Below are 14,412 nucleotides of genomic sequence, written 5' to 3' on the forward strand. Positions count from 1 at the left end.
AAGCATGGTCTTGGGCTCCTAGTTGCAGTTAATTAAAAAGAACAAAATATTTGTAATGGACTCTCTATAGTTGTTGTTATTCTATATCAATCTCGGCATGTATTTATTTTATTCTGCAAAAATAATTGGATTATGTAGTAAATATCAAGGAGGAACAATACATGTGACATGCATAGAAGCTTTAAGAGGAGGGGCCCCTATATATATATATATATATATATATATATATATATATCAGGGAAGAGCAACATAGGCTATATATCATTGCACCAGTACTTAGGTGCAAAAATACCTAATAATGCACAATATGTGTGCTCAGGGCCATGTGACCTTGGGGTGAGAGGTTGGTGAAGGCACAGCGTTGCCAATCTGTATTTCGCTGCTAGTCATGTGGGCCACTCCGGCCATCGGGTGCCAAGGAGGCGCATGTGTATAAACCACTGGAAAAATGTAGAGATTCCTTAATATAAATAAAACACTTCAAATAAACCAATAAAAAACAACAACTTTGGCCCTCATTCAGAGCCACTCGCTAGCGGCAGTACGCTCGTTCCGAGCGATGTTCGCACATCTGCGCATGCGTACGGTTTTTAGTACGCATGCGCGAACCAGTCAGTGCGGCCGAAAATCGTTGGTACGCAATATAGCAAGGGCCTGCTATTTTGAGTGACAGAATGAGGCGTATGTGGGTGGTAACAGGGGAAGGTGCTTGAAAACGGGGAGGTCAAAACGGGCGTTTTAAGGGAGTGCATATTTAATACAGCAGCGTCATTGACCACGTCACTTGGTTTTTTTTAACTCAGAACTGCATGCAAAATAGCGGTTGAAAACACCAACCACAAGAATAGCGAGCAGTTCATACGCTGTACGATGTACTCGATTAATCTAATAAATAGCGGACATGACGTATGGTGCGTGCGGCCAGGGGGCGTTTTTATCAAAAAAACGAGCGTATGTTTTGCTCGCTCGTTCAGACTTAGAGGCGGGAACAGACTGCAATTTGCGAACGGATCATTTGAATAGCCACCCCTTGTTTTTGAACGAACGACCGCAAATAGCGAACGGCTCTGAATCAGGCCCTTTGTCTTAAATGTGGATGAATTCTCAGGCAACAGCTATTTAAAGGCGTAAGTTCATACCAGGAGCACGGAGGCAAGATAGTTGTTGGTGCTCTCCGATAGCATTCTCTACCAACACCCCAGTCCCAGCAGCACTCACACACACACACACACTCAGAGACGGATTAAGGGGGGGCAAAGGGGGCAAGTAACCCCTGGCCCCCCTCACACAAGGGGCCCCCCTGGACCTGTAGAAAACTTTGTGGTCGGGTCCAGCACTGCTGCTGCTCTCTGTGTTGAGCAGTACTCTATGCCCTGTATGCAGTAAACTATGCAGTGTGCACTGCAGAGCTGTGAGTGCGCTGCAGTAAGGAAGCCTCTTTCTCCTCTGAGGCCTCCCGGCTGAGACTCCGCCCCTTTGCCTCCATTATGCCGTGCCCCTTTCCCCCCACTCTATCCTGTTTAGCCTTCTCCTCCCCTAGTCTCCACCCACCACCCAGTCCTCTTCTCTCCCTCGAGTCCCCTGTCTGTGTAGGGCAGCCTGTCTCTCTCCTCCTCCGAGCTCTGCAGTGACAGTCTGATGAAACCAGGACACATGATCTTCCTGCTGAGGTAAGTACAGTGGATGAGAAGGTGTATGATGTATGTTAATAAAGTCTGGTGGTGGGGTGCATTAATGTTATCTGTGGGGGTTCTGTTAATGGGATGGGGGGTGTATTAATATTATGGGGAGTATATTACTACCATCTGGGTGGTGGGGTGGGAGTGCAGATATATTATGGGGGGCATATTACTGGCATCTGGGTGGTGGTGCAGTAATATTATGGGGGGATATTACTGCCTTCTGGGTGGTGGGGTTGCAGTAATATTATGGGTGGTATATTATTGCCATCTTTGTGATGGGCTGGGGGTGTAGCAATACTGGGCCTGATTCAGAGGTGGATGGATCTGCAGTAGCAGCTGTGACAAAGTCGCAGCCACTACAGCGTCTTGATGCTAATGCCGCGGTTGGTAGGCATCTTATTGAGACACCCACCGGCCGCAAAACAAATCCGCCGATGCGCACATGAGGACGCACCATCAATCGAACATCAACTGCACCATCAGACATTAGAGCAACCTTATGGTTGCTCAGAATGTCTGCGGCGGTGCCAGTGAAACTGCGTCTGACACCAACACACCCATCGCCATTTAATTCCCCGGCCAGGAACACCTATTGAAATTGCATAGATCTCCGTGCAATTTCAATATGCGTCCCCCGTCGGTAACCATAGCTGCACCCACGTCGGAGTCAGGCTCACTATGTGGGGTGAGGGGTATAGTAATACCATCTGGGAGCATATATGGCAGAACATACACCCACACACACACACACACACACACACATTATATGGTAACAAAATACATATTTAATATAGGAAGAGAGTGAGAGAGAGGTAATTCATCTGCCTACCTCTGTAATAGGGCCCCCTATCTGATGTGCCCCGGGCCCCCCATAGCCTTAATCCGGCCCTGCACACACTCCCCTAAGCCATATTCACTTCCAACACCCCGGCAGCACCCAGACACACACTCTCACCACCTCCACATTCACAGCCAACACCCCAGCAGCAGCCAGACACACTCACTCCCCTCCACATTTACTGCCAACATCCCAGCAGCACCCAGACACTCTCCCCATTGCCCTGCATTCACTACTAACACCTTAACAGCACCCAGACACACCCTCTCCCTCCTGCATTCACTTCCAACACCCCACCAGCACCCAGACACACACCCTCAGCCCTGCATTCACTACTAGCACCATAGCAACACCCAGACACACACTCCTCACCCTGCATTCACTGCCAACACTACAGCACACACACTCCTCCAATTAACTACAAGCACCCCAGCACACAAATACTACCTGTTGCTGATCACCCTTTTTGGTGCAGTTTTTCTTGCTGGAGACCCTTTCCTAGAGACTGGACTCCAGGGTGGGGGTCCTGGGAGAGGGAGGACTGCAGCACATCCTCCTGGGTGCCCTGCTTATTCCTGCTCTTGGGCGCATAAAGCAGAACCTGGAGCAATGGAGGAGGTCAGTGTGCCACCTTCAGGGCTGGCATCTTCCACTATCTCCTGTATTTTCGCCACTGACTGGCAGTCAATCAGTAGCAGACAGGCCAGCTCCAAATTCAAAAGGTTGCTGCATTTGCCCTGGTTCTTTCAATTTAAATTTCCATACCGCTACTTCTAAATTTGCACTTTGAGCAATAATATATAATATCACACAAGAGTGAGTCAAAATTATCCACACTCCAGTTATATTAAAACTTCTGTTGGCGACACTGTCTTATCAACACTTTCCGTACTAGTTTGCTGTCTCCCCAGTCACTGCTGTGCAGGTTCGAACATGTTATGCCAGCTCATTTGTGACTGCAGTGCAAGAAATAATGGCTGCCCCACTTGTGATTTGCACGAAAGAAGAGCAGCGTGCAGTGATTAGTTTTTTTGTGGTCTGAGGGTGTGTCTGCTTCCGATATTTATCGAAGACTTTGTGCACAATATGGAGAAAGTGTTTTGTCGCAAAAAAATGTGTATGAATGGATAGAGGAGTTCAAAGAAGGTCGCACAAGTGTCAGCCATGAAGGATAAGCCGGACGCACGTCCACGACTGATTAGAACATACAAAACTTTGTTAAAGCATCCTCCCTATAGTCCTGATCTTGCCCCATCAGACTATCACCTGTGTGGTCCCCTGAAAGTAGCCCTAAGAGGATGAAGATTCACGTCTGATAAAGGAGGTGAAGACAGGGGTGCATTCGTGGCTAGCAGCTCAGCCTAAAACATTTTTAATGATGAAATACGAAAGCTTGTTGACAGATGGACAACGTGTATTGAAAAGCAGGAAGATTATGTAAAAAATTATGTATTTGTCTTTTCTGAAAGTTGATTAAAATAAATTCTACAGCCAGAGTGCGATAATTTTTTACTCACCCTCGTATATGTATAATATATATATATATATATATATATATATATATATATACACACACACACACACACTAGCTGAAGTGCCCAGCACATTGCCCGGGTTTATATCTTCAAGTTATTAAGTTAGGCATCCCAGAGCAAATGCCACCCCTCTGTGGACTTTTTATCCAAATCCATCCAGTGGAAGGCCCAGGACAGGCTCCCCAGGTCAAAGTTCAGCCCAGCGTACACCAATAGGAGTTCCGACCGAGACCTAATCTTCAAGTTATTAAGTTAGAGATCCCAGACCAACTGCCACCCCTCTGTGAAGTTTTCATCCAAATCCATCCAGTGGAAGGCCCGGAACAGGCTCAACGGGTCAAAGTTCTGCCCAGAGTACACTAACGGGAGGTCAGACCGGGAAATAATCTTCACATTTTTAAGTTAGGTATCCCAGACCAATTGGCAGGCACCCCAGACCAATTGCCACCCCTCTGTGAAGTTTTCATCCAGATCCATCCAGTGGAAGACGCAGAACAGGCTCCTCGGGTCAAAGTTCTGCCCAGCTTACACCAACGGGATCTCAACCCCCTAGTATGTCTTCTGGGATCCAATGTTACCACTCTGTGAAGTTTTTGTTCAAATTATGTGATGTCGTCCAAATCCATCCAGTGGAAGGTCCAGAACAGGCTTTCTGGGTCAAAGTTCTGCCTAGCGCACTCCGCCATAAGGTTCGATCGGGACCCTAATCACTCCAATAGGCACCCCAGACCAATTGCCACCCCTCTGTGAAGTTTTCATCTAAATCCATCCAGTGGAAGACCCAGAATAAGCTCCATGGGTCAATGTTCTGCCCACCATCCCTGGGTCAAACTTCTGCTCAGTGTACACCAACGGGAGGTCCGACTGGGGCCTCAACCCCCCTAGTATGTCTTCTGGGATCCACTGTTAGCACTCTGCAAAGTTTTTGTCCAAATCCATCCAGTGGAAGTCTCAGAATAGGCTCCCCAGGTCAAGTTCTACCCGACTGGGACCCTAAGACCTGGTCAGGATCCAACTGGACCACCTCGCGTTGGTTTCATCCCAATCGGTGCTGGGGTGTCCGAATGCATAACTGGACAGATAGACAATTAAACAAACCAACAAACAGACCAATGAATTTTATATATAAGATATTTATATAGAATATATATATATATATATATATATATATATACACGTGTGTTTGTCACACTATTTACTGTACACTAACAAGTCAAATGTCAGAATAACTACTGTAGTTGCAGCTGCTGTCACATTTTCAGGGCCCTTCAATGACTTCTTTGTATGTTGCAAACTATTCATTGAAAGTTCTTATCATGAAATAAGGATAAACCCTATATCTGATTAAATCACTCATTTTCGTAGGCATTAGTGCTTATCTCTGTTTAATAAAGATACTCCCTGCCAGAAACCCCGAAAGAAACTGCATTCAGCCAATGCAACATTGATACAAAATAGTGGCAATAAATATATTATTCTAATCATCAGTCACCTCAAGGTCGGTCAAGGTATGCAAAAAATGTAATATATTTATTTGTGAATATGATGGATTGAATCCGTAACATCATGTATATTCCAGATTTACAATAACAGGTTTGTTCTCCCAAAAGTGCAAAAACAATTATTGTTTTGAAAAAGTAGAAAAATGTAAAGATAACTTTTTAGAATACTCAAAAATAACTTGTATAACTTGTACTTTGTAAACACAAATAGAACTGTCTTACAGAATGGTCAATGCAACAATGACTAGGTAAATATTGCACCAATACGTAGCTTATGGAATGGTAAAATTTCTATTTCAGTGTAAGGAGTTATGGGAGGCATGATCTTGTCTTGGTCATATAGATGATGGCAGATATACAGTAAATGAAACACAGTCCTTCCATTTTGCATATAATGAACAAGTTAATTCCCAAGTTTGAGAAGCTGCTTTCAAAATAAAGTGGAGGTGACGGATTGAACAGCCGTCTGAGAGAGGCAAATGTGCTGAACTTGGTAGCACACGTATAGGCGATAAGATAGCAGGAGTACTTATAGGTGATCAGATAGCAGGAGTACTTATAGGCGATCAGATAGCAAGAGTACTTATAGGCGATCAGATAGCAGGAGTACTTATAGGCGATCAGATAGCAAGAGTACTTATAGGCGATCAGATAGCAGGAGTACTTATAGGCGATCAGATAGCAAGAGTACTTATAGGAGATCAGATAGCAGGAGTACTTGTATGCGATCAGATAGCAAGAGTACTTATAGGTGATCAGATAGCTTGAGTACTTATAGGCGATCAGATAGCAAGAGTACTTGTAGGCGATCAGATAGCAGGAGTGTTTATAGGCGATCAGATAGCAGGAGTACTTATAGGCGATCAGATAGCAGGCATACATATAGGCGATCAGATAGCAGGAGTACTTATAGGCGATCAGATAGCAGGAGTACTTATAGGCGATCAGATAGCAGGAGTACTTGTAGGCGATCAGATAGCAGGAGTACTTATAGGCGATCAGATAGCAGGAGTGCTTATAGGCAATCAGATAGCAGGAGTAGTTATAGGTGATCAGAGAGCAGGAGTACTTATAGGCGATCAGATAGCAGGCGTACGTATAGGCGATCAGATAGCAAGAGTACTTATAGGCAATCAGATAGCAGGAGTACTTATAGGCGATCAGATAGCAGGCGTACATATAGGCGATCAGATAGCAGGAGTACTTATAGGCGATCAGATAGCAGGAGTACTTATAGGCGATCAGACAGCAGGCGTACGTATAGGCGAGCAGATAGCAGGAGTACTTATAGGCGATCAGATAGCAGGAGTACGTATAGGCGATCAGATAGCAGGAGTACTTATAGGCGATCAGATAGCAGGCGTACGTATAGGCGATCAGATAGCAAGAGTACTTATAGGCAATCAGATAGCAGGAGTACTTATAGGCGATCAGATAGCAGGCGTACATATAGGCGATCAGATAGCAGGAGTACTTATAGGCGATCAGATAGCAGGAGTACTTATAGGCGATCAGACAGCAGGCGTACGTATAGGCGAGCAGATAGCAGGAGTACTTATAGGCGATCAGATAGCAGGAGTACGTATAGGCGATCAGATAGCAGGAGTACTTATAGGCGATCAGATAGCAGGCGTACGTATAGGCGATCAGATAGCAGGAGTACGTATAGGCGATCAGATAGCAGGAGTACTTATAGGCGATCAGATAGCAGGAGTACGTATAGGCGATCAGATAGCAGGAGTACTTATAGGCGATCAGGTAGCTGGAGTACTTATAGGCGATCAGATAGCAAGAGTACTTATAGGCGATCAGCTAGCAGGAGCACTTGTAGGCGAGCAGATAGCAGGAGTACTAATAGAAGAGCAGATAGCAGGAGTGCTTATAGGCGATCAGATAGCAGGAGTACTTATAGGCGATAAGATAGCAGGAGTACTTATAGGCGATCAGATAGCAAGAGTACTTATAGGCGATCAGATAGCAGGAGTACTTATAGGCGATCAGATAGCAGGAGTACTTATAGGTGATCAGATAGCAGGAGTACTTATAGGCGATCAGATAGCAGGAGTAGTTATAGGCGATCAAAGAGAGCAAGAGAACTTATAGGCGATCAGATAGCAGGAGTACTTATAGGTGATCAGATAGCAGGAGTACTTATAGGCGATCAGATAGCAAGAGTACTTATAGGCGATCAGATAGCAGGAGTACTTATAGGCGATCAGATAGCAGGAGTGTTTATAAGCGATCAGATAGCAGGAGTACTTATAGGCAATCAGATAGCAGGAGTAGTTATAGGTGATCAGAGAGCAGGAGTACTTATAGGCGATCAGATAGCAGGAGTACTTGCAGTCCTTGATGCGCTTCTCTCTGACAGGCATAGTTTTCTCAAAGGCAAGTGCCTTAAGCATCACTAATAGCAATACGCTGCAAGTAGTATTAATGGACAATTATATGCCAACAGTAGCAGTTACAGGGGCTATAAAAAGTGTTCATCCCCTTTGATAATGTCTGCATTTTTCTTTTCTGTATCATAAAAAGGGATTTATAATAAATGTAATATACTCTGTAATATAAAATAAAAAAAACAAATCTTATACATTTGGTTAATAAATGACAAAACAAAATCAGACTATTGCAGAAGTATTCATCTCAACAAGATTATATTAGTTGCCTTAAGACAGGGGTGGGGAACCTTTTTTTTTGCCGAGGGCCATTTTGATATATATAACATTATACGCGGACCCGGTGCCCCTCCATGTGATGTCACACGGGGACGGGGCCACAATCGCCAGTGATTACAGCAATGCCTGGAGCATCCTGAGGATGCTCCGGAGAGCTGTTAGGGCAGCAGTGTGACCGGCTGAAGCATCCTAAGGACCCTCCAGACGGCACTGCTGCGTAGATTCTGGCCGCAAGGGTGCCATTACAGGTACCCTGCTATCCAGATGAGGCCAGCAGAAAAAAGCTCAAAGGGCCAGACCAAATGATTCCGTGGGCCTTATACAGCGCCCGGGCCTCAGTTTTGTGACTTAAGAAGTCACAAAACTGTTTGGGGTCCACTTGTGGTCAATTAAAATATTTTCAATTTGTTACACAAACACATATACAGACATACTCCAACTGGCTCTAGATCAATTGTCAGACCTGTTTGGCAAAGAGATACAACATTGAGCTGCAAATATCAAGATGCAAATTGGAATTGGTATCTATACCTAACTTTACTGCAAACATGTTCACAGCCTTCAAAACAGTTACAAATGTCAGAGCATGGTTACCCATATCTATGCCAAGTCTAAAATACAGACCAATATCTGGGGCACGGTCTGAAAAGCAGAACTTAATCTGTGTCAAATAAAAGCACTTGCCAACTCTCGGCTCAATCCCATAAACTTCCTCCTCTGGGTCCCACTAAGAGATATCAGCCTATTGACTGATATTGTTGTTTAATTTCCTGCACTAAACTCCGGAGTTCAGTGTAGGTCAGCAACCCAAGCCAGCCAACAGTGATAGAACTGGCTGTTTGACAGAGGATCACACAGGCGCAACATTAAAGGGAGGAATCTTTGATTTCTAAATGTTACAAGTCACATTATTCTCTATTACTTCCTCTTGTAGCTAGTCCTAGACTTTGTTTTATTTATAGAGCTTACCAAAGTTGTAAAAGAAAATTAGGAATCTGTTTACCAAGAATTTATTTATCTGCAAGATTTGGTATTTCAAAAGAAAAATATTTATTTTCCGGCCTGGTTAAAGTTAAAATAAGGGAACCACCAATTCAACTATTTTATTCTTTCTTTACTTTGACTCCAACAATCAAATTCTCTCATTACTAATCGATTGAACAAGCACAGGATCCTGAAGGTCAGGATGCCGATTGTCAGAATACCGACGGCGGCATCCTGATGATCAATATATTTTAACCAAAATCTTAACTATAACACACCCCTCCCGCAGCCTAACCTTAACCCACCCTTCCCGCAGGCTAACTCTAACCATCTCGCAGCCTAACCCTTCCCTCCCGCAGCCTAATGGTGCATACACACGGTCAGATTTTTCCTTCAGATATGAACGATAACGATTAAAAATCGTTCAGTCGTTCATATCTGAAGGAAAATCTGACACATCTGACATGCCTGAACGATGGACGATTTACAATGCGCGTTCCCGTTTGTCAGATAACGATATCTGACATCTGATGTGTTTGCAGTCAGACTTGGACGATTCCATTCATTTGAATGCAGTCAAAAATCGTTCAATCGTTCAAAACTTTGCTAAAATCGTTCAAATCGTTGAAATCGTTCATCTGACAAATCTGACAAGTCTGACAAATCTGACCGTGTGTATGCTCCATAACTCTAACCGTCTCGCAGCCTAACCCTCCCCTCCCACAGCCTAACCCTAACCTTTCCCCTAGTGCCTAACCCTAATACTTAATGTCGGAATCTGTATGGATCGTGACCATTGGGATGCCGCTGTCGGTATTGTGACCATCGGCATCCTGACCATCAGTATCCTGACTGCATCCCAGCAAATGATTAGTTGACTCATTATGAGAGAGGTATCTTTAGCACTGACTTGTATCTACAGCAATATCAGGAGTACAATGGTTCTGTTCCAGCAATATACATTGAGATGGCGAATACCAGATGAAGTAGGTTGACCGTTTTTCCTACTGTATTCTGTACTACCTTGGAAAGGTGATTCATTCAGGGATTATTACCAACCGCAGAATTGCACAAATCATTTGCTCATCTTTAATGACAAAATGTAATGATGTAGAAATGTAATATTAGAAGTAGATTTCAAAATAGAAACTACACATTGCTGTCAGTAGGGAAGTCATACATTGCAATTTTTAGGACAGAAGGGGTGGTCCAATAGGCAACTGTACGGGGTAATGCATTGTACATCATCATGACCCCATCCTGCCTACTTCCCTAAGGAAAACTTGGGACTCGATGGGGGCGATTCAATTCAGCAGGAGTTGAATAGCGCCGGGAAGTTGGTCCTGAAGCTATTCAATTAAGCGCGCTGTATAGTCCGAAACCTGGGTGTTTAGTCGCGTGAACTGGCAATCTCCAACTAAAGTGCCGGCTGTGAGGCTGTTAGCGGTGAGCTAAATCAGAAATGACTACATATTATAGAGCCCTCATTGTCATGTGTACAATATACCTTTAGCGTAGTATATACTAGGGTTCCCATTATAACTTGACTCCCAACACTCCTTATAAAACACAGCTCCCATTGCCCATGGAGAAAACTTCATCCTGCGCTCAAGTTCTGGCCTTGCCCGATATACTTTTGCTGCTTCTGTCTCTAATGAGATCAAAATGTTCCCAATATGTAACATTTCTGAGTAACTTCTGCATATGTAATAGGAAGACAGGCACTTTGTTGAGAAGAGGATGTTGACAAGTAGTAAGTCAGGTGGTAAGATGCATATCACAGGTAAGTGCCAGGTGTCTTTGCAATGTAGGCAGTGTAAAGGGGCCTATCCATAAGCAGATAAATTTGAACAATGAACAATTTATCGTTCAGTCGTTCAATTTATTTGCTAATGGATAGGCTCTGAACGATAAAAATGCGCACTCCCGCGGCAGACAAATTGGGTCTTTTGTCTCTCCAACATGTTGGTCAATTATCGTTTACCGCTGACAGATATTAGAAATATCTGTTGCCGTAAGCGACGAACGATTTTTTAATGAAAATGAATAGAAACATAAAAAAAATCCACTCCCAGAATGATGTCATGCAATATCATTCGCCGTTCGTCGCTTGCAAAAATCTGTCATGTACATGACCGATATCTGTCACAGCAGCCCCAGGAATTTTCAAAAGATAAATCTTTTGTCTTTTGTTTTTCAGAAAGATCTGCTAATGGATAGGCCCCTTAAGAGTTCCCTTGTTTTATGTATCCAACCCCCACCCCTGCTGTCCATCTTATATGAATAAACATTTCCTTGTGCTCTTATGTTATAAATAATACATCTGAAGCTGAGAGTGACGTACTGTGCTAAAGGAGTTCTCCACAAAATAAATTATAATATTAATAATAATAATAAAAATAATAAATCATATAAGTGCAGTGTAGAAATTCTCATACAGCAACCACACATACTGTAGACCTGTGACATAACTCTAAGCTCCTCTTAAAAGATCTAGATCCATAGCACCTAATTAGTAAAGATATCCCAAGTCTAATTTCAAATAAATATATCAACCAATATTTGCCTTTTATTTTCCTTTAAGATTGAGTCATTAAAAAGAACCTTAGGTAAAGTGAGTTAGCCTCATTAGAACTAATGTACTAGCAAATCTTACGTCTACTTTCTCAGCTTTATGGCAGAAGGAATCCAGCAGCACCTGCTTCATAAATGCTCTAAGGTCCAGTCCATCAAATATTCATTAGGATAAATATTTCAACACAAGAAACGCCGCCTACATTCTTCTGCCACTTAGGATGAGTTAATTGTTCTATCTCTATTATGGCCCAAGCAATCAGCAGCGGCATTATTTGTTCTGCACTGATGGAATCAAATAACTAAATAATATGTATCTATTCTCATACCACAATAGAATCACATTCATTGACTTTAGTGTGTATTCCTTTTTTTTGGGAAGCCCAGCCTCCAGCTTGGATATAGATGACTGCTTCTGGTCTTTTGAGCCAAAGTATTTCTTTTTTTGGATACAATTGAACAGAATAGAAAACAAAGAGCAGTAATTTCTTTGCTGTACACTGCTCTACAGGGGTGTAACTAGAACTTTGTGGGCCTCATAGCAACATTTTTAAGGGCCCCTCCCTGACTCGGGTCTACACCAGTGTGGGTATGGCTAGTGCCGCACAAGAGGTGTGGTTAGTGTTGCCTATCATTTTGACGCATTAACATGCTCAGTCTATCGTTTTCACATTCTCTTCCATCATAGTCATTAACCCATATATATGTATGGGCTGTGTACGGGATCCCAGCAGTCAGAATACTGACAGTGGCATCCCGACACCTGCAGTTAAGTACCCTCTATCCCCCCCACAGATTAACCCTAACCCTCCCATTAGTGCCTAAACCCTACCCTAACCCAAAGCTTAATACTTACTGTCGGGACATCAGTGTTTGGGATTCTGGAGCCGGGGTTCCGACTGCTGTCAGGATTCCGGCACCGAGATTCTGACCGCCGGTATCCCAACCGCTGGGATGCGGATTACATCCCATATGTATTGTATATACATACAATTTTATATATATATATATATATACATACATATATACATGTGTGTGTGTGTATATATATATATATATATATATATTAGGGGTGAGCGGGTTCGGATTTCTGAAATCCGAACCCCCCCGAGCCCCCCCGATCCGAGGCAGATCCGAGTCATGCTCGACTTTTCCCGCCTGACAGATCTGAAATCGAGGCAAAACGTCATCATCCTGCCTTCCGGGTCTTGCGGGTTTTGGATCCTATATAAGGTACCCGCGTCGGCGCCATTTTCTCACTCGGCTGTGGACAGTGAAGAGGGTGGGTGGGAGTTAGGGCTGGCTGGGCTATGTAGTGTAGTGTAGTGTTGTAGTGTAGTGTAGTGTAGTGCAGTGTAGTTGTGCTGTGCTGTGCTGCGATGCTGTTGTCCACTACTTCAAAGTCCATAGGGGCTGGCTGGACTGTGTTGTGCAGTCAGTTGTCCATAGGGGCTGTGTCCACTTCAAAGTCCTTTGCAGTGTCCCAGTCCTAAAGGGGTGCTGTAGTGTTGTCCAGGGGGTGCTCTGTCCATCAGGGGTGCTCCCCCCAAGTGCTAAAAAAAAAAAAATTTTGAGTTTGTGAATTGTGTGCATCAACAAAGGAGCAGCGCCAAGCGTGTGCCTGTATCCCATAAGTAAAAGGCCGGCTGGCTTGTCCGTTAAAGGGTGCTGTAACCCCCAAAGGGCACTCCAAACAAAATAAAAATATATATTTTTTTGTGTTTGTGAATTATGTGCGCAGTAGCCGCACGTGCATCAACAAAGTAGTGCCAAGCGTGCGCCTGTGTCCCATAAATAAAGGGCCGGCTGGATTGACCGCTAAAGGGTGCTGTAACCCCTAAAGGGCACTCCAAACAAAATAAAAAAATATATTTTTTTGTGTTTGTGAATTGTGTGCGCAGTAGCCGCACGTGCATCAACACAGTAGTGCCAAGCGTACGCCTGTGTCCCATAAGTAAAAGGCCGGCTGGCTTGTCCGTTAAAGGGTGCTGTAACCCCCAAAGGGCACTCCAAACAAAATAAAAAAAATATTTTTTTGTGTTTGTGAATTGTGTGCGCAGTAGCCGCACGTGCATCAACAAAGTAGTGCCAAGCGTGCGCCTGTGTCCCATAAGTAAAAGGCCGGCTGGCTTGTCCGTTAAAGGGTGCTGTAACCCCCAAAGGGCACTTCAAACAAAATAAAAAAATATATTTTTCTGTGTTTGTGAATTGTGTGCACTGTGGCTGCACGTGCATCAACGAAGGAGCAGCTCCAAGCGTGCGCCTGTGACCCATAAGTAAAAGCCCAGCTGGCTTGTCCGTTAAAGGGTGCTGTAACCCCCAAAGGGCACTCCAAACAAAATAAAAAAAAATATTTTTTTGTGTTTGTGAATTGTGCGCGCAGTAGCCGCACGTGCATCAACACAGTAGTGCCAAGCGTGCGCCTGTGTCCCATAAGTAAAAGGCCAGCTGGATTGACCGCTAAAGGGTGCTGTAACCCCCAAAGGGCAGTCCAAACAAAATAAAAAAATATTTTCTGTGTTTGTGAATTGCGTGCGCAGTAGCCGCACGTGCATCAACAAAGTAGTGCCAAGCGTGCGCCTGTGTCCCATAAATAAAGGGCCGGCTGGATTGACCGCT

General features: G+C 44.0%; 1 protein-coding gene across 1 annotated transcript in view; it reads right to left on the reverse strand.

The window, feature by feature from the left end:
* Positions 1-14,412, reverse strand: part of LOC148481346 (LHFPL tetraspan subfamily member 7 protein-like) — a 325,999-nt gene that overhangs the window by 206,236 nt on the left and 105,351 nt on the right. The gene's annotated exons all lie outside the window — the stretch shown is intronic.

This window comes from Taudactylus pleione, unplaced genomic scaffold, assembly GCF_031769625.1.
Source record: "Taudactylus pleione unplaced genomic scaffold, aTauple2 ptg000585l, whole genome shotgun sequence".
NCBI classification, from domain to species: domain Eukaryota; kingdom Metazoa; phylum Chordata; class Amphibia; order Anura; family Myobatrachidae; genus Taudactylus; species Taudactylus pleione.